This window comes from Lissotriton helveticus, chromosome 6 (genome assembly GCF_964261635.1).
Source record: "Lissotriton helveticus chromosome 6, aLisHel1.1, whole genome shotgun sequence".
In the NCBI taxonomy this organism is placed as follows: domain Eukaryota; kingdom Metazoa; phylum Chordata; class Amphibia; order Caudata; family Salamandridae; genus Lissotriton; species Lissotriton helveticus.
This window is the reverse complement of record NC_136067.1, coordinates 1,196,683,782-1,196,709,408: the sequence shown is the minus strand read 5'-3', so window position 1 is coordinate 1,196,709,408 and position 25,627 is coordinate 1,196,683,782.

The window sequence follows — 25,627 nt, the reverse complement described above, 5'->3', positions numbered from 1 at the left end:
TGCACTGGGAGGGAGAGACGGTGCGAACAGGCCTCTCCCGCCTCCCCAGGTGGAGACTTCCCAGCTGCACCCTCAGCGCTCCAGGCGCCCGGAAAACGGTTCTTCCACTGTGGCCATGCTGCAACGTCTCGCCCGGCAGGGTGGAGCCCGTCCGCTCATGTGACCCCGCGATCGCCGGTAGCTGCCGAACTCTCAAAATGGCGGTCGACCTGGCAAGAGCGGGCCCAGCATAAAGAAATGGCCCGGTCACTGGTTGACTCCACCACCGTAGTCCTCCACGACCTTGAAGATTCTAGAGGAGCCGCGGGAGTCTCCGACCCCCGATGGGGAATGACTGCCATGATCGCCCGTGGAGTGACGAAACTGTATCCGCGGGACGTCGGCGCTCCCATGCTGGTGCCAGCCTCACTTTGAATTACTAGAATCCTGCAGACCTCACTTCCGGTGAAAGCACAGTGTGACCCGGTAGGAAAAATTATTGCACCCCCTCCCCTTTTTGACTGATAGTTCAAACCACCGATCCTTTCCTTTGCCCTTTTAACGGAACTTTGGACTGCCTCCCCCTCTTTTACATTTTCTAGAGAAAACAAAACATTAACCACTACATTAGCATAGCAGTTGACACCAGAACTGTTTTCAAATTGAAAACCAACAACATCTTCAACAGAATCCTTTTTGTTTCTGCTGTGACCCTGCTACAGCACAGGCATTGTCCCCAGCAGTAATTCTGCAATGCCGGTAAGAATAGCTGTGGTGCCTACTGGACTCACTCACCCCCGCGGCGCCCCACGCCGTTTTTTGCTGGGCGGCAACTTACTAGACATCACTTTCGTGCCATCTAGATTTCAGCGCGTTCTGCTGCCTTGGAACTATTCGCACAACAGACCGCTACTGACAAGAATATTTCATTATTGGTGCTGTCAATTTCAATAAATCTATTGGATAATTAAAAAGAAATTGCCACGGTCTCTTCGTTGTTTAAATGTTTTTACTGTTTTTGTTTTGTTGTATATATTTATATGTTATTAAAGTTTTATATTCCTACTACTTTGTTGGAGTGCTATATATTTTTAATGTGACACATAATTGTAAAAACTTTGATGTACAAAGAGTCATTCCTGGAATCTTCCGCTTCAGGCTCGGTCCCCTCCCCAATCACAATACAGGATGGTTTTCAGATAGTAGGAACACGTGTGGTGTGACGGATCTCATCGGGTGTGGGCCTTGATCTACTATAACTCCTTTGAAGAGGGGTGATTCTTTACAGCTGGGGCCATAAACTACATCTGCAGGGCTAGCTGATAGCCTGGACAATCGAACACAGAGAAAGAGGAGTGTCAGAGGGTGCGGTAGTGAATAGGGCGAAAGGGAGGTGTCGGGCGGGCACAGAGTGTGATTCTCAGGGAAGAGCAGCGCAGATGGGGGGAGGTTTATTGCCCATGCATAAGACAGAGAGCGGTGGTGACCAGTGCCTAGGGAAGATGCTTGCGTGGGTGAGGAGCCATGCTACGAATCGACAGCGTGCAGAGAGTGGGTCTGGTCAAGACATCTAAAATGGCTGCCGTGCACGACAAAAGTGTGGCATTTCAAAAAAGGCAAGATGGCGCAGACAATGTTTTTCAACACTTTCTCATTTCCTTCGAATCGAACGTTAACAGACGTTGGGGCATATTACCAAAGTTAAGCGATATTTATCGCTAACGATGCTTACCAACCAATTTTTTACCACTAAGCATCGTCAGAAATTATCGAAGATAAACCTTACTATTATCAAGGTTTATCGCAAATGCGATAATAAACGGCCGCAATGCATGAATATCGCTAAAAACTCAGCGATATTCATGCATTACCGAGCTAATGCTCTTAGCCATGTTATCCACCTCCCATTGGATAACATGGCTAAGAACTGCTCAGGGCAGGTGTTACTTTTTGGAGATATTCGCGCTTAGCGCGAATATCTCCAAAAGTTGGTAATAGGAGATAGATATCTTGCATGTTGTAATGCAAGTTATTGTGGTATATGGAACTCATACCATAATCTCTCAGGAAAGCAGAAACTGATCCTTTTGGGACTGCCTAAAAAGGCCTAGGGGGTGAGGAGTACTCTACTTTGCCCCCTTTTCACGTTCCGAACTATTTTATTTTACTCTCTTCTGTAATTACACAAAATAGCAGCGATAAGATGCATCGGAGACACACAGTGAGAGAAAGGAGGCCGGAGATGAAGAAGACATGTCAAATACACATTGGAGATAATATAGTGGCAGAAGGGAAGTAAATATGAGTAAACTTACCATGTAACATAAAAATGTTGCACTCTATACTATAAGTCTCATTTTATACTACAATCACTTCGCTACAACCTCATAAATTAAAAATAAAAATGAATAATGTCTCAAACAATTTTTGATTTCTAAATATAAATTTATTCTTCAGAATTTTCTAAATTTGAAAGAACTAGTAACATGTCCTCATCAGCAATGTCCTCATTAAAAGTCTCCAATGATGATTCTTGTAACTCTATGGTCTCCAAACACTCGATAAATTCGCCATCAAGAGATTGATCAAAAAAATCATTCAAGTCATCTCCTCCTTGTGACAATATTTCATTATTGGTGCTGTCAATTTCAATCAATGTAGTGGAATCATTCAAGTCATCTCCTCGTGACAATATTTCATTATTGGTGCTCTCAATTTCAATCAATGTAGTGGAATCATTCAAGTCATCTCCTCCTTGTGACAATATTTCATTATTGGTGCTGTCCATTTCAATCAATCTAATGGAATCATACAAGCCATCTCCTCCTTGTGACAATATTTCATTATTGGTGCTCTCAATTTCAATCAATGTAGTGGAATCATTCAAGTCATCTCCTTGTGACAATATTTCATTCTTGGTGCTGTCCATTTCAATCAATCTAATGGAATCATGCAAGTCATGTCCTCCTTGTGACAATATTTCATTATTGGTTCTCTCAATTTCAATCAATGTGTTGGACAATTCAAAAGAAATTGCCACGGTCTCTTCATTGTGAGCCATTTTATTTTGAAATTGCTTGCTGTAAATTGCAGAAAAAAATAATCACTTTCATTTATCGTTTTTAGTAATACATAATATAAAACTAACTTTATCAAGTATTTAGTATAACAGAAGGACTGCAAATAAATAACAGAAAACATTTTTCAAATTATCTTCAAGTGTACAACATAGTTCCCCTTACAAATTAACAACTCACCTTTTTAAAAGTAGCAGAAGTGTTAGTACTGTGTAAATCAAACACCAGAAATTCACCACCAAAAATTCCTCACAAATGTACCTCAGACAGTAGTATCACAAAATGGCTGTGGTTTCCTCTCATTTGACATATATACATAACCAATTAACTTTCATCACACACAAATACAAAACCAAAGTAACATTTTAATTGGTTCTAAATTTCAACACTTTCAAATGTGTTTTCCCCATGCAATTTTCCATAGGACATTTACATAGGTCTACAGCCTGAATGGCTGAACGGAATTACACCAAACTTGGCAAAATGGTACATCAAACCTAAGAGGTCAGGAAGGATCTACTATGCCCCCTTATGGTCATTTCCCCCTTCGCTTTGGCCTCCTCTTGTCTCTCAATCCTACCGAGGGACAAGATGGCGGCCGCTACGGACTGTTTGGAATGTTGACAGACGCCGGAGAACCAATCAGCTTCGCAAAGCTCCGTAACGCGAAAAGTACGCGAAGCGGAGCGCTGTTACAGATATATATCTTTTTTTGAACGTTAATTTCTCAAAATCCACTGGAGCACATATATTGAGACCTAGCAAAGGCACATCGGGCTACCAGTCCCTAATATTTTGCCAAGTTTCGTGCAAATCCATTCAGCCGTTCGATTATTATTATTTTGGGTTTTTTTTGCCCCGCGGGGCCCTTTTAAAACCTCCACATCAAACCTAGGGGGTCAGCGAGGATCTACTATGCCCCCTTATAGTTATTTCCCCCTTTGTTTTGACCTCCTCTTGTCTCTCGATCCTACCGCGAGACAAGATGGCGGCCGCTACGGACTTTTTGGAATGTTGACAGACGCCGGAGAAGCAATCAGCTTCGCTTCACAAAGCTCCGTTGCGCGTAAAGTACGCGTCCTGGGACGCTGCCAGGTCCGCTGTTACAGATATATATCTTTTTTTAAACGTTAATTTCTCAAAATCCACTGGAGCACATATATTGAGACCTACAAAAGGCACATCGGGCTACCAGTCCCTACAATTTTGCCAAGTTTCGTGCAAATCCATTCAGCCGTTCGGGCTAAAAGTGAGGCCAACCGCCCTATGGAAAACTCAATGTTAAAAACACGTTTTGGGACCCCCCTTTTTTCTCGGCCCCCCCTTGACGAACCCCCCCAAATTTTCAAGGGCTGCTCAGAAACAAAATGTGCCATTTTCCTGAAAATTTCAGCCAATTCCGTCCACAAACGCCAAAGTTATTAGACATAGAATTTTCAAAAAACCCATAGAGAAAAAATCCTAACTATATATACCTACTGGCGACCGCCAGTAGGTAATATATATATATATATATATATATATATATATATATATATATATATATATATTACCTACTGGCGGTCGCCAGTAGGTATATATAGTTAGGATTTTTTTCCTATGGGATTTTTGAAAATTCTATGTCGAATAACTTTGGCGTTTGGGGACGGAATTGGCTGAAATTTTCAGGAAAATGGAACATGTTGTTTCTGAGCAGCCCCTGAAAATTTGGGGGGGGTTTCGTCAAGGGGGGGCCGAGAAAAAAGGGGGGTCCTAAAACGCGTTTTTCCATGCAATTTTCCATAGGGCGGTTGGACTCACTTTTAGCTCGAACGGCTGAATGGATTTCCACGAAACTTGGCAAAATTGTAGATATTGTTTGCCCGATGTGCCTTTGCTAGGTCTCAATATATGTGCTCCAGTGGATTTTGATAAATTAACGTTAAAAAAAATATATATATCTGTAACAGCGCTCCGGTTAGCGCCCCGGTTCGCGTACCTGACACGTAACGGAACTTCGCGAAGCGAAGCTGATTGGCTCTCTGGTGTCTGTCAACATTCTAAACAGTCCGGAGCGGCCTCCATCTTGTCTCTCGGTAGGATCGAGAGACAAGAGGTGAAGAAAAATGCAGGGGGAAATTAATGAAAGGGGGCAAGGTAGACCCCTCCTGACCCCCTAGGATTGATGAGGGGGCTATTAAAGGGTCCCGCGGGGCAAAAAATAAAAAATAAAAAAAATTCCGGTTTTTCGCGGTAGAGGCGCTCCCCGGTACGCGAACCGGGTAGCTAACCGGTAGCGTACCGGGAGTCCGCCATCTTGTGTTTCGGTCGAATTTAATCACAAGATGGAGGAAAAACAATGTTGGGAAAGGGTATAAGGGGGCACGGGAGACGTATCCTGACCCCCTAGGTTTTCTAAGGGTGGCTGAGGAGGCTCATATATGTCGAAAAAGATAAAAAATATTGAATTTTTCGCGAGGTCAGCTGCCGGTACGCGAACCGGTACGCGAACCGGGAAGCGAACAAAAGTGAAAATTAGTGAAAAAAGGTACATTTGAATTTTTTAAAGAGTAATCATAGTTAAGGTAGCTCTGAAAAGAGCTTTTGGGTTCTGTGTAAGTTCTAGGTACTTATAAGTAGGTACCAATACATAGTCTTAAATTCAGGATGAAAACTCTGTTCCCCTCATCTGAGAAGTGAACTCCATCTCCTCTGTAGATGTCTTGCATGTAGTAACGCAAGTTATTGTTGTAGATGGAGCCCATTCCATGGTCTCTCATGTAAGCTGAAACAGACTTATTTACATGCTTCCTCGATTTCTCAATTTGTGGACAAAATTGGTTAGACCACCTCCATTTCTGTCTTTGGCATATATTTGAATATACCAAGGCAGTTTGAGGAAAAAGTGCCATCAATTGCTCAAAGGTGTCCTTTAAAAACATTTCCAGACCTACCCCAGTCAAAGTGCCCAAGTCATTTCCTCCACAGTGCACAATTAACAGGTCAGGTTTTGGCAAATGCAAAAAGGTTTTCACCAATGGTATCAATTGGTGACATCTTAATCCTCTGTTGCCAATCCAGTTGATTTCCACATTTTGTAAATTGAGGTTGTGTAAATTTCTGTTATCAGCATACCTTTGAGCCCAGTGAATGTAACTATGTCCAACAATAAAGACAGAAAACATGGTGAGAGGAGGTTCTGCTGCAGTCAGATGAAGTGTGGAAATGAAATGGCAGTTGAAAGAGTAGGAGTTTGTAATGAAAAAAACTGAGGAGTTTCTGTGCTAATGATTCAGTAGCAGGGATTGGTGGATTTTGATTGCTGAAAACAGAAAGTTAGGGTGCATGGATGAGTTCTTTGAAAGATGTAATTTGAGTGGTCAAGAAAAAATCATTTTATGAAAGATTGCACTGGATACGCAGGTGTACCGAGAGTTCAGAGTTCAATTGAAACATTGTTGTGTGAACTTGTAAACATGAGATGTCTTTCAGGAGGTGGTTGCTATGGAAAAAGGTAAAAAGGGCAGAGGGTGGAAGGGTGTTGATTTGAAAAAAGTGAGGGAAGAGTTTTGATTGGGTGACATGAGAGATATGTGTGATGAATTACAGCATTTCTGTGCCTTTGTTGATTGCAGCCTCTGAAGTGCATACCCTTTGCTCTGCTAAAGACAAATTGGTGTGTGTCTGAGACTGTTTTAAAACTCAAAAAGTATTTGCTAAGGTGAGAAAAGATTCATTTAATTTAAATAGAGAATAGTATGCTTTAAGGAGAAAATTATGAAGAAAGTTGTGTATTTAAAATGTTGCTTTGTGTCAAGTGTTTTACAAATAGATTTGGTTTCTTTGAGTTACATAGCCATGTTAAAAGTGACGCAAAAGTGGTGGAAGGGCCTTAAAAATACGCTTTCATGTGTGTTAGGGCATTTTAAGTCACTTCCCCATGAATGTGGGTAAATAAGTGATTTACTTGATGTGTTTAAAAACGTTTTTTGAAATCAATTAGGTTTCTTGATATGTACTGCTAGAGTTTCATAGGCTGCTTGAGGCATATTTACAAGGCCTTTCAGTCACTTTGATGTTATTTTCGCCATTTTAATTTAAGACATTTCCCCGTGGTGCAAAGTCCTTGTAAATACGCCCCCATGTGTGCTTGGCAAATTTAGACTTTGTTTCTTTGAGTTACATAGCCATGTTAAAAGTGACGCAAAAATGGTGCAAGGGCCTTAAAAATACGCTTTCATGTGTGTTAGGGCATTTTAAGTCACTTCACCATGAATGTGGTTGAATAATTTGTTTACTTGATGTGTTTAAAAACTTTTCTTGAAGTCATTTAAGTTTCTTGATATGTACTGCTAGAGTTTCATAGGCTGCTTGGGGCATATTTACAAGGCCTTTGAGTCACTTTGATGTTATTTTTCCCCATTTTAATTTAAGTCATTTTCCCGTGGTGCAAAGTCCTTGTAAATACGCCCCCATGTGTCCTTGGCAAATTTAGATTTTGTTTCTTTGAGTTACATAGCCATGTTAAAAGTGACGCAAAAATGGTGCAAGGGCCTTAAAAATACGCTTTCATGTGTGTTAGGGCATTTTAAGTCACTTCCCCATGAATGTGGGTGAATAATTAGTTTACTTCATGTGTTTAAAAACGTTTCTTGAAGTCAATTAGGTTTCTTGAAATGTGCTGCTGGAGTTTCATAGGCTGGTTGGGGCATATTTACAAGGCCTTTGAGTCACTTTGACGTTATTTTCCCCATTTTAATTTAAGTCATTTTCCTGTGGTGCAAGGTCCTTGTAAATACGCCCCATGTGTGCTTGGCAAATTTAGATTTTGTTTCTTTGAGTTACATAGCCATGTTAAAAGTGACACAAAAATGGTGCAAGGGCCTTAAAAATACGCTTTCATGTGTGTTAGGGCATTTTAAGTCACTTCCCCATGAATGTGGGTGAATATTTAGTTTACTTGATGTGTTTAAAAACGTTTCTTGAAGTCAATTAGGTTTCTTGAAATGTACTGCCAGAGTTTCATAGGCTGCTTGGGGCATATTTACAAGGCCTTTGAGTCACTTTGACGTTATTTTCCCCATTTTAATTTAAGTCATTTCCCCGTGGCGCAAGGTCCTTGTAAATACGCTCCCATGTGTGCTTGGCAAATTTAGACTTTGTTTCTTTGAGTTACATAGCCATGTTAAAAGTGACGCAAAAATGGTGCAAGGGCCTTAAAAATACGCTTTCATGTGTGTTAGGGCATTTTAAGTCACTTCCCCATGAATGTGATTGAATAAATATATTTATTTATTTCTAAATTTCATCTACAACCCTGAGTAGGACTCACCTCAAACAAACCTCTGGATAGGCCACACCTTATCGGCATCCTGAATCATTCATTTAAAATGTTGGGGGCAGATTTATGATGGCCGTGTGCCTCTTTTGCACCGCTGTTGCGTCACTTTTGTGACGCAGCAGTGGTGGAAAAGATGCACCATGTTGCAAGATAGGCCTCACTTCATCTGCAACAAGATGCCGTCAGTTTAAACTGTATACATTTAGGACAGTGTAGGGGGCATGGAGAAGCTGAGGTTTCTGTAAGTGTCAAAGTTGTTGCATACAGTGCTCACCTTCTACGTACTCTTTCATATGCTAGACTACATCTGCACAATGAGATACCTAAGCAAAGGAAACACAGGTGATGTGATTGTGAAATGAGCAAAAGAAATTGCACGTTTTTCAATTACATCACCTGTGTTTCCTAATATTACGAATCACATTGTGCAGATGAGGTTTAGGCCTGTCCAGGGACACAGAGGAGGTCTGGCCTTTGTTCAAGAGTGCAGTGCACATGACTCACTTAATTGGTAGGCCTGCACATGTACTATCTCCTCTGTACTCTTCAACAAGCCTAAATTTCATCTGTAACCCTGAGTAGGCCTCACCTCAAACAAACCTCTGGATAGGCCACACCTTATCGGCATCCTGAATCAATCATTTAAAATGTTATGGGCAGATTTATGATGGGTGTGCGCCTCTTTTGCGCCGCTGTTGCGTCACTTTTGTGCGGCACAGCGGCGCAAAAGATGCGCTATGTTGCGACATATTTACAACTTGATGCATCTAGGCAGATGTGTCACGCTGTAAAGTCCTGTGCCACATGAAACCTGCGTCAGGTTTCATGTGGGCGTTTTGTTGCAGGGTGGGCTTTCACTTGCATGAAAGCCCTGTAAAAGTAACACAGTGAAATTTACAAGATTTCACTGAGTCAGCTTTATGGCATTGCTGAATCAAATCCTTACGCCTGTTTGAAACAGGCATAAGGAGTGACGCACCATGCTATGTGTGGCTTGCCCCTGTGCATTGCAGTAGACATGTCGCGCTTACGACGTGATTCCTGCAATGTGCCGCTTTTGTGGCACAGATGCGTGACGCATCTGTGCTGTTTTTGCTCAATGGTGCACCGCATTGTAAATGCGGCACATCATGGGTGGCAGAGCAGCGGCGCACGTTAACTGGTGCATCCCTGGGGATGCGCCAGTTAACATAAATCTGCCCCTTTACATTTAAGTATGAGCAGGGGACACAGAGTCGGTGAGGCTTATCCAAGGTTAAGAAGAGATGAGTCCTGTTCACTGAAAACTTGGACATAGGCCTCACCTCCTCAGCATCGCTGGACATGGTTAAATAATATCTGCAAAATGTTACTCTTGTTAAACAATTTTACTATTATAGTCTCTGAGATTTGTCTCTTACTCTGCAACATCTCATTGTTGATCTCTTTCTTTAAAGATAACGACGACATCAAGCATGAGTGATAATGAGCAATCTGTTGATCTCGATCTTATCATTGAACTTGTCATTGAAACGTCAGTGGAAGTAGATCCCTTGGATGATTTAAATCCTGTGGATGAAGAAGAATATGATGAGGATGCCGATTTGTCAGAATTGTATGACATAGGGTGGGAAGCTGACCTGCTCGAGCCTATGGAACTATAAAGACTTATTTTTAAAAGTTACTGGAAATGAAAAGTAACCATGTTAACCGTTTCATTTAAAATTAAATACAACTTCAAAAACAGCTTGTGTGAAGTGTCTTTAATAAAATAGTGAAATATGCTAATAAAATTAGTTCAGATTCACATATAAAAGAGCACAGGTCAAATGTAGAAGCATTCCATTTCTTTGCTACTATTTGTGAGTTTTAAATTTGCCAATGCACTAAAAATTATTGTATGTAGAATTGACAACTAGTGTGTTAATTTTTTGACGACTGTTATTGATTTACTGTTTGGTAATAGTGGTTAATAACATTTTTAATTATATTTTACCACAGATTCAACTGCAGATAATTTCAAAATTATACGATGCCTTCGAAGGACAGGAGGAAAAAGGCTACAAAACGTCAAACACAGCAGCTTACTAAATGCTTGCAGCAGTCCTCTACAATAAAAACTTGTCAAGTCACCAAGAAAGCTCCGGGTAAGACAACAAAATCTTTTTTAAGAAACATTTGCAGACAGAAAAGTATCAGTACAGAACATGTTTTAGTCCAGAAAAAGAGAGCCAATTTAAATGGGAAGGAAAGGCCACTCAAAAATGTTACTGCTAGAGCAGGAGATAACTCTGTGCATGGTAGTAGAAGGAAAAATCAGTTTAGGGACATTCGTAGACGAATGTTCCGCAACAGGATAATTGGCAATTTGTTAAAAAATATTAAGAAAAGTCAACAGAAAGTGGCTTTTTATAAGAGAAAGAAAGATGTAGAGAAAATTATTGATCAGGCTTTCGAAATTAAGCGAAAGTTATTTATTTTGATAATCTATAGAATTAGGAAACTAAACAAGGCAATTTATGATTTCAAATCAAATAGTAGATGGAAAAGAACAGTTAATCGTAGTAATTTTTGTGAAGTTTTTTCAGGAGAATGGATGCATAGTTCAAGTTGTGAGGCATTTTTTAATGAGGAGAGTTATTTCAAGGATAATGATTTGGTGCATGCAGTTGACACCAGTGGTCGAGCTTATGAGGTGAAAGATGGTTGTCCGGTTGAAAAAGAAAAACTTGTGACAACAGAGGCAGAAGAGGTGTCAGGTAATGAGGTTTTAGGAAAACGTCCTAAGGGACCAGTGTATACCTGGAAGTGTAGTAGTATTTGCAGTGTGCGACAGGATTCCATCAATTTGCTTTGTGATTTTCTACGGACATTTAATAAGAAAAGTTTGAAACAGAAAATGAAGTTGTTGCAAGAATTAGATCCTTGCAGAGTGAGAGAAGTGACAGGTTTGCATGGTCATTCATTGGCTTGTCTTTCCAGGAGAGTATGCCAGAGTGTTTTTCATCATTTCAGGATGCTAGCAGTGCATCATAATAAAGTGAGGAAATTAGTTAGAATGTTGTATTATCCTAAGAGTCCAGCAATTATGCTTAAACAATTATGCACTCCTCTTTTGCATGGTTCAGAAGTAGATGTGAAGAATATTTGTGCAGAAATTGAGTTTTGTTACTTTGCAAGTAAAGAGGAGAATGTTGAAATTGACCCAGAAGAAGAAAGTAATGTGGAAGAGAGTGTACAGATTTCCAGTACAGATAATTTTCAGAAGGAAATTGCCACGTTTCAGGTGAAATCAAGTGAGAGGCCTAATTTCACTTGTGTGTGTTGTCGACGCACTTATTATAAGAATCAGACTAAGTTAGTGGATTTATATGCAAAAAGTGAAAGGGAAAATAATAGTGAATGGAAGGATTTCGCAATATACTTGATGGTAGAAAATTGTTTTGATTTGGGATCGGATCTACGTGTGTGTACTTATTGTTTTGGCAAATTAAATCAAAACCGGATGCCTGCTAGAGCGGTTCATAATAATCTGGAATTGGTTGACATTCCTTCTGAATTGAAGGATTTAAATACTTAGGAATCTATTTTGATTCAAAGTGTCCATCCCTTTCAAGCTATTGTACGAATGGAGCCAAAGACTGGGAAATTGCCACCATCAGATTTACAGAGAGGATTAAAGGGAAGAGTTGTTTATTTGCCTCTAGATTTGAAGAAAAACATTAATACAATTGGAGTAGAGAAAGTGGAAGAGGAACCTCTGGTTATCTTAGTTAACGGGGTTCCGACAAAGAGTAGAAAAATCTGGCAAGATTTAGTGGATGTTAGGAAAGTCAAAAAGGCAACATTGTATTTGATGAAAAACAATCAGCACTACAAGAATGTATGTGTTGCAGAAGAGGAAGTAAGTGAAGAAGAGGACAGCGATTTGTGTGCTGGACAAATTGAGAAAGTAGAAGCCTCTAAAAATGAAGAAATATATGAACATTATAGTGTTCATCCTTTGCATTCCAAGGAAGGCATGGGGAATGCTATTGAGTTGTTTCAAATGAAACAAGCCAAAGGGAGTCCCATTAGTGTTTGGGAGGAAAGTTTGGAAGCTCGGTGTTTCGCACAGCTATTTCCAACAGGTCAAGGAGGAAGATATGATGAGCGACCTCATCAAATTCTTGCTTCTGAATACCGGACTTTACGATTGTATGCAGAAGATCCTAGGTTTCGTCAATGCATTCCCTATTTGTTTAATCTACTGTTTGAAAGTGATCTGTCTGGACTGTCATATGCAGTGAACCACATTTTGAAAAGTGGTGTACAGATGCAAAATATCTCGGCAAGGGACTTTATGGATAAAGTCAATGTGCAAGACAGTATTTTGGATTCTCACCTGATTAATCTCATGGCGTGTCAGCGTGGTACTAATGAGTACTGGTACCGTCGTCATGGTGATTTAAAATGTATGCTGAGGAACTTAGGAACTCCCACATGGTTCCTCACTCTCAGCTGTGCGAGTATGGCTGGGAAGACTTACTTGAATTTCTACGAGAGGCAAATGGAAACATTGAAAATATCGAATTCAAGACACCTGGAGAACTGTGCTCTTTGGATCCAGTGAATGTATGCAGGTAATTCAATCATAGATTTGAAGCTATGATGTCTTTCATCATGAACAAGAAAAAGCCACCTCTTGGAGAGGTGTTGGATTTCTTCTGGAGAAAGGAGTACCAAGCAAGAGGTGCTCCTCATATACATATGCTGCTATGGATCAAAGATGCACCCAAATTTGGAACAGATCCGGATGACTTAGTGATGAGTTTCATAGAACAGTATTCTACATGTGCTGTTGCACAGACAAAGGAAGACAAAAGCCTAAGAGAACAAGTTTTACGCTTCCAAAGCCATCGTTGTGGAAAGTACTGTCGTCGTAAATTCAGAAACAAGGACAAGTTCTACACAAAATGTCGTTTCGCCTTTCCACGACCGGTGATTTCTAAAGGAAGAGTGCACAGTTTGATGTCTTCGCTGTGACATAATGTGATGAAGAAATCACCTAAAAACACATACAATTTGAAAAGGAACGAAGAGTCCAAGTACATCAACGACTACAACCCAGTGATTTTGTCCATGTGGAATGCTAACATGGATATACAGTTTGTGGCTGATAACTGTATGGCTGTGGCTCGGTATGTGACATCTTACATCACTAAAAAAGAAAAGACAGAATTGAAGGATATGTGGGAGGACATTTCCCATGAAAAGAGCCTCAGTAAGAAGTTGTACAGTTTCAGTCTGAAGATGTTGTCGCATCGAGAAATCGGAGCTTACGAATGTTCTGACCGGTTATCTTCAGCAAGTCTCCATGCCAAATCTAGGAGTATCATTTGGGCGAGTCTTGGTCTTGCTGCAACGCGTAATCGGGTTCTGAAACCTGTGCGGGAAATTGAGTATTTGGCAGGAAAAGGAGCCAAACAGTACCAATATTTTGAAGACCAACATGTTGGATACATATTATCCAAATAGAAGCAGTCACCTCGAGAATGTTTGTCTGTATGAGGTTCTACAAATTTACATATTCATGAGGAACATCAAAGAAGATATTGATAAAGGAGTGTATGCTGCAATTGGAAGTGAGGGATGTCTGGTCAAGCAAAGAAAATGCCAATTGGTAAACCATCGAAAATTGAGTGGCGAATCTCCTGAAAGAAAAGCGTTTTTCTATTTAGCTCTTTTGCAACTTTTCAAGCCTTGGCGTGCAGAAGAGGAACTGCTTGGAGATTTCCACTGTTACGAAGACTCTTTCAATTCAATTTTCAATTCAATCTTTTATTCGGTTAAAAACCTTTTAAGATACAATACATGTAAAAAGAAAAAAAATACAAACAAATGCAAGGTCACAGTTAGATTTAAAGGACAGTTAACAGCACGTAATTCTTGTAGCAGAAAAATGTATTTACATGTCCCAAAATGTTTTTAAAATGGAAGACAATTCATTACAGTCGGCTTGTCTCATCTAGCGGGATCACTTACTAAATATAAAAAAAAAGACAATGAAATATTTACAATATAAAAGAAGCACCAGGATCACTAAAAACAAGCAATACTTTAACATGTAATACAATACCAGTTCTTTTTTGTCTCTGCACTTAACTTGTGGATACAGTTCTAGCCAGCAATAATCCATATAAGGGTAGATAAGGTTAGATTTTGAAACCTTTTCTCTTTCTGATCAGGGCTACGCATAAGACGAAACGGCTCAGGCTAAACACTATCGGTTGTGAGGTGTCTCGCTTAAATATTCTGAGCCCAACCCCAATATGGCGAAGGCCTAACACTTTACATATAGGCTTTAACCATGTTATCCTTGCGCTAGAATATGCAGGGCATGTAAATAATACATGGGATTCATCCTCTTTCAACCCCATTTCGCAAAACTCACATAGAACTGAATCAATATTCCTGTTTACACCCTTGTTACAATGCCATTTGGCTGTCATAACCCTCGTTTGCAAAATGCCATACCTGAATTTTAGATATAGACTCTTAGCAAACGGGGGGGTTAGATTTCATCCATAAAAGGCTCCAATTGCATAGTCATTTTTACTTCAAAGAATTTTGAGGTCAGAGTTCCTATATTAGGTTTGGCTAACACTGAATCAGTAATAAACTCCCAATACCTTAGCTTCAGGAGTTTTTTTGAAGTATTGGTTAGCGATTCTGGGTCTGACCAAAAATTACTCAGGCCCAGTTTCCCAAACCATCTTTCGACATACACTAACCATGGCAGGTAGGTAGTATTTTTTATGGCCATTATCTCTCGCAATGCTTCTCTGTAATCCACCAGCTCCTCTGTGGACCACAAACGGACCCAATAGAGCAGCGGGCGAAGAGAGGCATAGTCATCAGTGCGTCGGAAATTGAGGTCCCACAATACGGGAGTCAATGGTGTGGAACCTGGTACGCCTAGGAGCTGTCTAATGAAGGAATTCTCACGAACTAGAAAAGTATCCTTCAATGCATAACCCCAAAGGTCCGCTCCGTAAAGAGAAGACGATTGTGCTTTGCATTTGAACAGTTCGATGGCCGGTGAAACAGCTTTAAAGTGACTGTTCTTATGCTTTTTTACAATTGGGAACTGGTTTTGGGTCAACCTCAGTTTAGCATTTTCAAGTTGTGTTTTCCATGTTATTTTACTGTCTAGGATGATACCAAGGTATTTAAAATTAGGGACTTCTTCAATAATTTCATCATTTATTTTAAAAACTTTGTTAAAACCCTTATGGGGATTGATTGTCATGACCTTGGTTTTTGAGGAATTAATTTCCAATTTCCTGTCATGACAATACAAATTGAATTTATTTAAAAGATTCTGAAGTCCTCTGGGTGTCTGGGAAATTAAAATCGTATTGTCTGCAAATAACAGTGCCGGAACGGCTTCACCACACAATTTGGGAGAGTCATGCTCGCAGCCCAAAAGGGTGTCGGGAATGTCGTTAACGTAAAGGGAGAATAGGGTAGGTGCTAGAACGCACCCTTGCCTGACCCCTTTAGATATATTTATTTTCTCACTTAGCTCCCCATTTGGTCCCCATCTAACTTGTGCATAGTTATTCTCATGCAGTCTAATTAGTAGCTGTAGAATGTTTCCGGGCACGCCCATATTATTTAGTGTCTTCCATAGGTCTGCCCTAGGAACCATATCAAAGGCTGCTTTCAAGTCGACGAAAGCCACATATATATGGGAGCTCCTTATAATAGTGTATTTCCAGACTAAACATAAAAATCTAAAAACCTGGTCCACTGTACTTATTTTGGATCTAAAACCAGCCTGGTACTTCGTAAAAATGGAGTGATCATCGATCCATGAGGCAAGTCGGCTAAGAACTTGACGGGCAAAAAGTTTTTGTAACACGTCAATCAAGCTGATAGGACGATAATGCGCAGGGTTCGACCTATCACCTTTTTTGAACAGTGTCACAATCTCTGCCCCCTTCCATGTTTCAGGGACAGATGCTCCACTAGCAATTTCGTTAAATAATATGTTAATGTAGGGAGCCCAGATATAATCCTCGTGCTTCCAGAGGTCCCCTGGTATTCTGTCCGGACCGGGGGCCTAACCGGGCTTAACTGCTTTAATTGCTAAAACCGTTTCATTCAAAGTGAATACAAGAGGGGGTTCTTGCAATGCCATCTCTAAGAACATGTTGGCCTGGTCTTCGTTATCACCTGAATCGGCACAAGCATATAGTAGAGAGAAATGCCTAACCCAAGTACTTTCTTCAAGAAATCTGTCTTTGGTGTCTATTGCCCCTTTAGTGCCACTGGCAATAAGGCTCCAGAAGGAGGTCTGATCTTTGCGCTTGCAGGCATCTAGCAGGTCAGACCATACCCTCTCGTCCCATTCTTTTTTGGCCAAAAGTAGACATCTTTTGTATTGGGCTCTTTTGATTTTAACAATGTCTGATGAATTTTCCCTGACTGCAGTAATTAACTCCGATTTGGCTCTCCGGCATTCCTGGTTATACCAAGAATTACCCGTTTTTTTACATTTGTGGGTGGTATTTGATCTTTTTACCACTCTGGTCAAGATCTCACTAAGCTGGCCAATTAAATGGTCGTGGGATTCTATCAGACAAAGACTATGGTTTGCAATCCTATTCTCCATCAAGGGGGACATGTGTCTAACAAAGACGTGGTAGATCTGGCTAACAGTATTTACATTTCCTAGGACTGCTGGCCATTTTAGGGACCTACGATTATTAGCTTCTAAAGGACCTTGTGATATAAAATTATGTCTGGCTCTCTTATTGGCAGGATTTGAAAACAGATTCCGCATTGAAAGAGTCAAAGGGTAATGATCACTCTCCATGCGAACATCCACTTTCAAATCCACTACCATAGGCCATAGATGTAAAGAAACCATGAGGTAATCTAAATGACTAGAACAAACACCTCTAATAAATGTTGGCTTACTAGGGCAATCTGAAGGCAGTCGCCCATTACATGCACGCAGCCCGTGCTCAAAAGTTAAGCTCAGTAATTGTAGGGCACTCACAGTGCAGGCTACTTTGTATGTCGTGTCAACCAAAGGTATGTTATTGGCACTGTCCTCGTCTTTATAGATGTCTTCGAGACCCAATATCGGCTCGAAACTTCTATTAAAGTCGCCACCTATAATTACCGTTGCATTCTGATCTAACCCAGCCATGATGTTACCTAGGTGGGTTATGACTGACGATTCTTTGCATGCTTGATGAGGTCTGTTATAGACATTAATCACATAGATAGTCTGTCCCTTGGGCTTTCTTAGTTCGATCATCAGGAGGTCAGAGTTGTTAGTGTCTATCTGCTTATAGCTTATCCCCCCTGTGATTTTGACCCATATTGTTAAGCCACCGGACGGTCTACCTCCATTTGTGTTTATTGCAGGAATAAAAAAAGATCTATAATCGACCTTAAAGTGATTCTCTGTCCCCCAAGTTTCCTGGAACAGGATAAGATCCCCGTTGTCAAGATATTCATGCCAAGCTGGATCGGATAGATTTTTTTCTCAGCCCTGCAATATTCCAGCACACTATTTTGTCTATTTCTAGAGTTTCTTGGTTTACCTGTGCATGGGGTTGTCTAATATTCTCAAGGACATCAGTATTCGATGTTCGAATCACGTCATTTTGTCTAGTGGAATGGTTGGACGGCGGTTCTCCCATGCAAACCAATGCATTTTGTTTGGGCTCAGCTTCGGGGTTGTGCCTAGAAGTGGCATCCCTTACTTCGTTAAGAAGCTCCCCCCCCATGAGTCAATCGCAGTCATTAAGGCCAACCAAAGCCCCAAACCTATTAGTGGTACTTACTCCACAATTGTATGACGGAACCCCGAACCCCCATCCATTTATAGCTGGATTCCATCTAGGCACTGGGGTGTTAAGGTAGGGCAAGTTCAGCTGGTCACCTAGCCATCCTCCAACGCCATTGTCATTACGTGTTGGCGCATACATATTAACATGGTTATACAAACCCCGTCTGTTCACCAGGTTCCAATTTGGCCCTTGGGTGGTCAAACAGGGCGTTTTTTGATGGTCACCTAGCCATGCGCCATCCCTATTGCCGGGGGCTATATTAGAATCAATTTGCATATGTCCCCCACACCATCTGTTGTTTCTTACCATCCAAGCTGGCTTCAGGGCATTTTGTTTGGATTCTTTTTTCAGCTCATTGTAGAAGAATTCCAATGTAAGGGGGATAATGGTGCCACTTCTTCGTTGTGGAGGAAGAATATTGGGCAAAATATTCGGAAGCGTGGCGGAGTTATGAAAATTTAACACGACACAATCGCCCTTCCATTTTTTGGAATTATTCCCAATCCATGTGACCCTCCTTGCCGTTTTAACTTCATCAGCTAACTGCTGTTCTCCCCACTGTGCCATCCTCATATTATTTGTCAGCCAATGTAGTGCCTTACTTGTTAGAGATGAAGTTGATTCTGTGTGGTCAGGTGATAGGGTAGGGACATTTGCTAGTACTAAAATCAAAGGCGCAGCTTCTAGTACAAATTGTGACGAGTCACTCTCAAGGCTATAGGGAGCTGGTGCAAGCGGTGGGTCTATTGGGACCTCTTTTGCTGGTTCATGAATGGTAGGTCCAATTTGTGGATTCTCAGGGGGGATAGTCTCTATTGGAGGTACGTCGGATACCATCCCACCCATATTGTGTATCTCTTGGCAAACCAACTGCTTTGTAACACTCTTTGAGACAATGCCTATCGCATCAACTAATGTGTCTTGGGTACCTCCCAATTTTTTTATTATCGCAGTAAGTTTGTCAATTTTACTAATCAGAGGCTTGATAAATGTCTGAATTTTCAGCTCTAACAGCTCTGAGATTTTAAACAATAAAGCTTCGTCCAGTAACTCCCTAGTATTTTCCTCATACTCCCGACATTTGTTTTTAGATTTTGGTGATGGGGTAGCTTTATTCTTCCCTGACCTTCCCCCCCCCACGATTTTTTTGCATTTTACGACACACTCTAACTGCCCTAGTCGCCCTCTTTACAGACGGTGCTTCTTCTAACACAATGTCAGTATGTGTGTCCACATCAGTGTCCGTGTGAATCTCCATATCAGCCCCAGTAAGGCCACTCATATCCATACTTGCATTGCCTGTGGAGTCGGTTTCACCGGCAATGATGGTAGGGTCTTGTTGTGTGACATCAATTGTTTGTGGAGTAGCAGAGGGACTCATAGAGGGGAGGATAGGTGACTGGTATAGGCCCAATGATTGTCTGCGATCACTATTTATCTTATTTACCACCTGGACGAGGTAGTGGTCCATGGTGTTCTTTGGTGTATCCGGTGCCATGGGAATGTTCTTTTTGGACATGATTGTGAAGCGATTAGATTATATCTTGTGCCCTTAAAAAGTAGAAGAGAAAGGAAAAGTGGAAACAAGATGATCTTACTTCAATAACAGGACTGGTAGCGCTTTTCTCCTCTTCCTTTTTAGAGGATATGTTAGAGATGTGTAGACTTTTCCAAGCGCAATCCCTGCAGTTTCCAGGCCTTAATAGATATTAAGGGGGTGGCCTAGCCTAGCCTCTTCTGGCCTCTGAGGGTCTCAGAGGGCCCGCCCTTTGTCCGGGCTTCGTCCGGCGTCCCGCACGCGTCCCGCTTTGCGTGGGGGGTGTGGCTTTATAGGAGGAGTAGGGGCGGGAAGAGACTCCAGGTGCGCTGCGGTGATCCTGCGTGGAACCCTGGGTCTCGCAGTCCCGGCCCCTGTTTCAACTGCCTCACGCACTCCCACACTCCTGGCAATTTCTTCACCCTTTACACAGGGCTCGGCAGGCAAGGGCTTACAATCCAGGCAGGCAAGGTCTGAGAACAGCTGCGAGCGGCTCTCGCGAAGCGGGGGCCGCGAGCTGTAATGAAGGCAGAGAGCAGGGAGGAGCTGTCAATCAGGGAGGAGCAGGGGCGGGAAGAGACTCCAGGTGCGCTGCGGTGATCCTGCGCGGAACCCTGGGTCTCGCAGTCCCGGCCCCTGTTTCAACTGCCTCACGCACTCCCACACTCCTGGCAATTTCTTCACCCTTTACACAGGGCTCGGCAGGCAAGGGCTTACAATCCAGGCAGGCAAGGTCTGAGAACAGCTGCGAGCGGCTCTCGCGAAGCGGGGGCCGCGAGCTGTAATGAAGGCAGAGAGCAGGGAGGAGCTGTCAATCAGGGAGGAGCAGGGGCGGGAAGAGACTCCAGGTGCGCTGCGGTGATCCTGCGCGGAACCCTGGGTCTCGCAGTCCCGGCCCCTGTTTCAAATGCCTCACGCACTCCCACACTCCTGGCAACTTCTTCACCCTTTACACAGGGCTCGGCAGGCAAGGGCTTACAATCCAGGCAGGCAAGGTCTGAGAACAGCTGCGAGCGGCACACTTGGCGGCAGACTCTTTCAATGCCGCCAAGGAGACCATAGAATGTCCTGTTTTTCCCAAATATCTAGAAATGTTGAATGCGGAAATCGAGCAGGAAGCAATGATTGCAGCCGAGATTGCTAGAGACAGTTCTCAGGACAGTCAGAGTTCTGTTTCATTGAGTCAGGATCCACTAGGAGGACCAGTTATCGAAAATTAAGCTGCCACTGCCATTATTGAAGTGGAAAGATCCATGGCACATGCTCAGGAGGATGCGGTTAACTTAGAAGATTTGGAAAGACAACTCAACGTTGAGCAGAGGAAAATATATGACGAAGTTACCAACCAAATTGATCATGGATTAAGTCATGAGAAGAAAGAGTGCTCATGTACGTCGTTGAAGCCTGTCCGACTGTACGTGAGTGGAGAAGCGGGAACTGGAAAAAGTTTCCTCATTAAAGTAATTTCATGTTATTTGCAGAAAAGGACTGAGTCATTGCTGTCTTGTGTTGTCACCGCTCCAACTGGACTGGCAGCACATAATATTAAAGCTATTACTTTGCATCGTCTACTGATGCTGCCAGTGGAGCATGATAACAAATTACAATACCACAAGTTTTCTGGAGATGCTTGTTGTGAAGTTTCAAGAGTCTTGAGGAAAATGAAACTTCTTATCATTGACGAAGTAAGCATGGTTTCCAATGTCATGCTTGCCTCTGTGCATTTGAGAATGCAGGAAGTTTTCAAAACAGAGTATGATGTGTTATTTGGTGGCAAACACATCATTGTTTTCGGTGATCTTCTGCAACTGACACCAGTGAAAGGACAACCAGTTTTTAAACTACTTACGCATGAAGATACCAGGAAGTGCCTAGGGAGCATTGGCAACGTCAATATATGGTTAAACTTCAATTATGCTGAACTGCGTGAAAATATGCGTCAAGGGAAGGATGAAGATTATAAGAATATTCTACAAGATGTTAGAATCGGAAAAGTGACCGAGCATGGGAAAGAAGCTTTACATGCACGATTACTGTCAAATGTGTATCCAGAAGAAGACGTTGTGCCAGAGAATATTTTTCGGAAAATTACTGAGAAGAAATCTGGAATATGTTTGATGCCAACTCTTGCAGAATGTGCCATCTTCAACAACAAAATGTTGAATTTAGAAAACCAAGAGATTGTGAAACTGGAAGCTATTGACAGAATAGAGCATATGGGAGCAACAATTATTTTGTCTGAGAATTTGAAATCTAAATTGGATTCATTAGAGAAGACTATGTCTAAAACTGCTGGTTTTGAAAAGACTCTGAATGTGTGCTTAAATTTCCGTATCATTTTGAGAAGGAATTTACATGTTGAAAGAGGTCTGGTAAATGGATCAATGGGTAATGTTGTTGATTTTGAGAAATACAGAAATAGAGATGGGATTGAATTTTTAAAAATTTAATTTGATGGCATTGAGGAAGTACAGCTAATTGGTCGTTGCTCTGCTAGGTTTTTGCTTGTAAAAGACTTATATGTTCGCCGTAAGAAGTTTCCTGTTTGCTTGGCATATGCGGTGACAATCCATAAATCGCAAGGTTTAAGTGTAGACAGTGCATTGGTGAATATTGGCAGTTCTGTGTTCAAGGAGGGTATGGCATATGTGGCATTGTCACGAGTCAGAACTTTATCGGGATTGTACTTGATTGAGTGTGATGTCACAAACATTTGTGCGGATCTAGATTGTGTTAAGGAATACAATAGGTTAAGAAGAGAGTATGCGCCACATTTGTCTCAATATCCTTTGTTTGAGAAACGTGTGGTAGGCCGGAAACGAAGAAATGTGACCAATAGTAGGGAGGTTGTAGCAAAAAGACGAAAAGTCGATGAACCCAAAATTATAAGCAGAAAAAAAATGGATACTGTTGAAGATGTTGTTGGTTTTCAATTTGAAAATAGTTCTGGTGTCAACTGCTATGCTAATGTAGTGGTTAATGTTGTCTTTTCTCTAGAAACTTTAAAAGAAGAGATTGTGGTCAATTCGGATCAAAGATTTTGCAGTTTGTTGAATTCTGTGTTAGAGAAATGTAGCACTGATAGAACAAAAATAGAAAGTGTGTCTGAAATTCGAAATCTGTTAGACAAATGTTCAGGTCAAACGCAATCCTCTCAAAATATTCAGCAAGATTGTCAGGAGTTTTTAATGTATATGCTTGATGTATTGCAAGATGAAGGTATAGATGTAGATCATCTGTTTGGCCTTTCTTATCAATGGCAGCATGACTGCGAGAACTGTAGGGTATCAAGTACTACTAGTGTAGACTCAGAAAGATTTATATATTTAACTTTGCCAGACCGTAAATCCGTGTCCTTTAATAAGCTAGTAAAAGCAGCTGATCACAACATGGAGTGTAGCCAATGTAAGTCTGCAATGTTGTCCACATTATTTATACGAACATATGGCCAGTATGTCATTTTAATGTTCCAACGATGTAGGCCTGATGGAACAAAATTGACAACTTTAATTAAAAATGTTGTGGCTTCGCAGTTGTCAATATCAGGAAGGACTTTTGTAACTGCAGCAATTATATATCATGACGGTCCTTCAACAACATCAAGACATTACACAGCTTATTTGAAGTCTAGAAATGGCTGGTCATTCTGCAATGATTCAGTTTTAACTTTAAAAAAAATAATTGCCTTTTGACCTTAAAAATTCTTACCTGGTGTTTTTACAACCAAAATTTTAGAGAAAGAATCTCGGGATTTGCTCTGAGGAATTTCAAGAGGTTCTAATGGCTCCTACACTATTTGGCCTTGAGGATAAGTGTAGTACGGAGTAAAAAGTTATTTTTGAGTTTTAAGTAGTTCATGAAAAAAAGAAGGTTTTCTTACAGAAAGTGGTGGGCACGGATTAGTTAAAGGACAACAGAGTATTTCCCAAAGCAAACGGTATTCTTACCATAACACTTGACGTCATGGAAAAATAACTGCACTTTGAATGAGTTCAGAAAAACTGTTTCTTTTAATAAGCTAATTCAAGCAGGCAATCAAAACATGGAGTAGAGGTAATGTAAGTCTGCAATGCTGTCCACATTTTTGAACAAACTTTTGGTTATAATGTCATTTAAAAATTCCAACTATATAAACCTGATGAAAGTAAGTTTTCAACTTTAATTACAAATGTTGTTGCTACACGGTCGGTGATTTTAGGAAGAACATTTCTAACTGCAGCTATTATATGACATGATGGTCCTTTGACAACATCCACTTATTACACAGCTTATTGAAAATGTAAAAAAGCTGATGTTTCGGAAATGATTCACATTTGACTATGAAACAATGTTGCCTTTTGACTTAAAAATATTCTTACTTTCTGTTTTCAGAAGAAAGAATTTTGGGTAGGTAACTGGCCTATAATGATTCTAGGAGTTGATATAATTTAATGTACTGTTTTAAATTGCTTTGTGATTAAAAGTGAATTAGAGAATTAAATAATTGTAGTAGTCATAGAGGTAGTGTAAGTGTGCCTCATAGTAAGCAGTATCAGTGTCATAGGAAATGTGGAACATGTTTGAGCAAGAAGGGTAAAATATTACTAGTACAGGATTGTAAAAGTGATCTTGAACGTTTTCTTTCTGAAAGTTGCGGAAAAAGAAAATGAAGGGATTTGCTTAGAAGAATTCCAAGAGTTATAAATGGCTCTTACACGATTTGGCCTTGAGGAGAAGTGCGGTAGAGAGCGAGAAGTCATTTATTGTATGGAACATATTTGCCAAAACGATGGAGCTTTTCTTTCAGAAAGTGGCGGGCTGAAAATAATAACAGCACAACAGAGTATAAGCTGTTCATAGGACATCCTTCGATGTCATGGAAAGTAAGTTACTTTTAAGGAGTTCTGATTTCTGATTGGTTATGTTATATGGGTTTTTTAAACACAATCATTTTGATTGTGTTTTTTTTTCCCCCGCTGTTATATGATGAATACCTTCAAGTCACTGTTTTTAGTGAAATTTGATATATTCTGAGAACAGCAAAAATAAACCATTTAATATGTATAATTAATTCTGTACTTTTTGTATTTATGATATACATTTAGAACTGTGTAGGAGGCATGGGGAAACTGAGGCTTCTGTAAGTGTCAAGGGAGGTGAGTAATGTACATTGCTCTGTTGCATACAGTCCTCACCTTCTGCGTACTCTTGGATATGCTAGACTACATCTGTACAATGAGATACCTAAGCTGAGGAAATACAGGTGATGTGATTGTTAAATGAGCAAAAATATTTGCACCTTTTTCCATTATATCACCTGTGTTTCCTAACATTACGAATCACATTGTGCAGATGAGGTTTAGGCCTGTCCAGGGAGACAGAAGAGGTCTGGCCTTTGTTCAAGAGTGCAGTGGACATGACTCACTTCGTTGGTAGGCCTGCACATGTATTATCTCCTCTGTACTCTTCAACAAGCCTAAATTTAATCTGTAACTCTGAGTAGGCCTCACCTCAAACAAATCTCTGGATAGGCCACACCTTATCGGCATCCTGAAACAATCATTTAAAATGTTAGGGGCAGTTTTATGATGGCCGTGCGCCTCTTTTGCGCCGCCGTTGCGTCACTTTTGGGACGCAGCAGCAGTGCAAAAGATGCACCATGTTGCAAGATAGGCCTCACTTCATCTGCAACAAGATACCGTCAGTTTAAAATGTATATATTTAGGACTGTGTAGGGGGCATGGAGAAGCTGAGGCTTCTGTAAGTGTCAAAGTTGTTGCATACAGTGCTCACCTTCTGCGTAGTCTTTCATATGCTAGACTACATCTGCACAATGAGATACCTAAGCAAAGGAAACACAAGTGATGTGATTGTGGAATGAGCAAACAAAATTGAACGTTTCCTA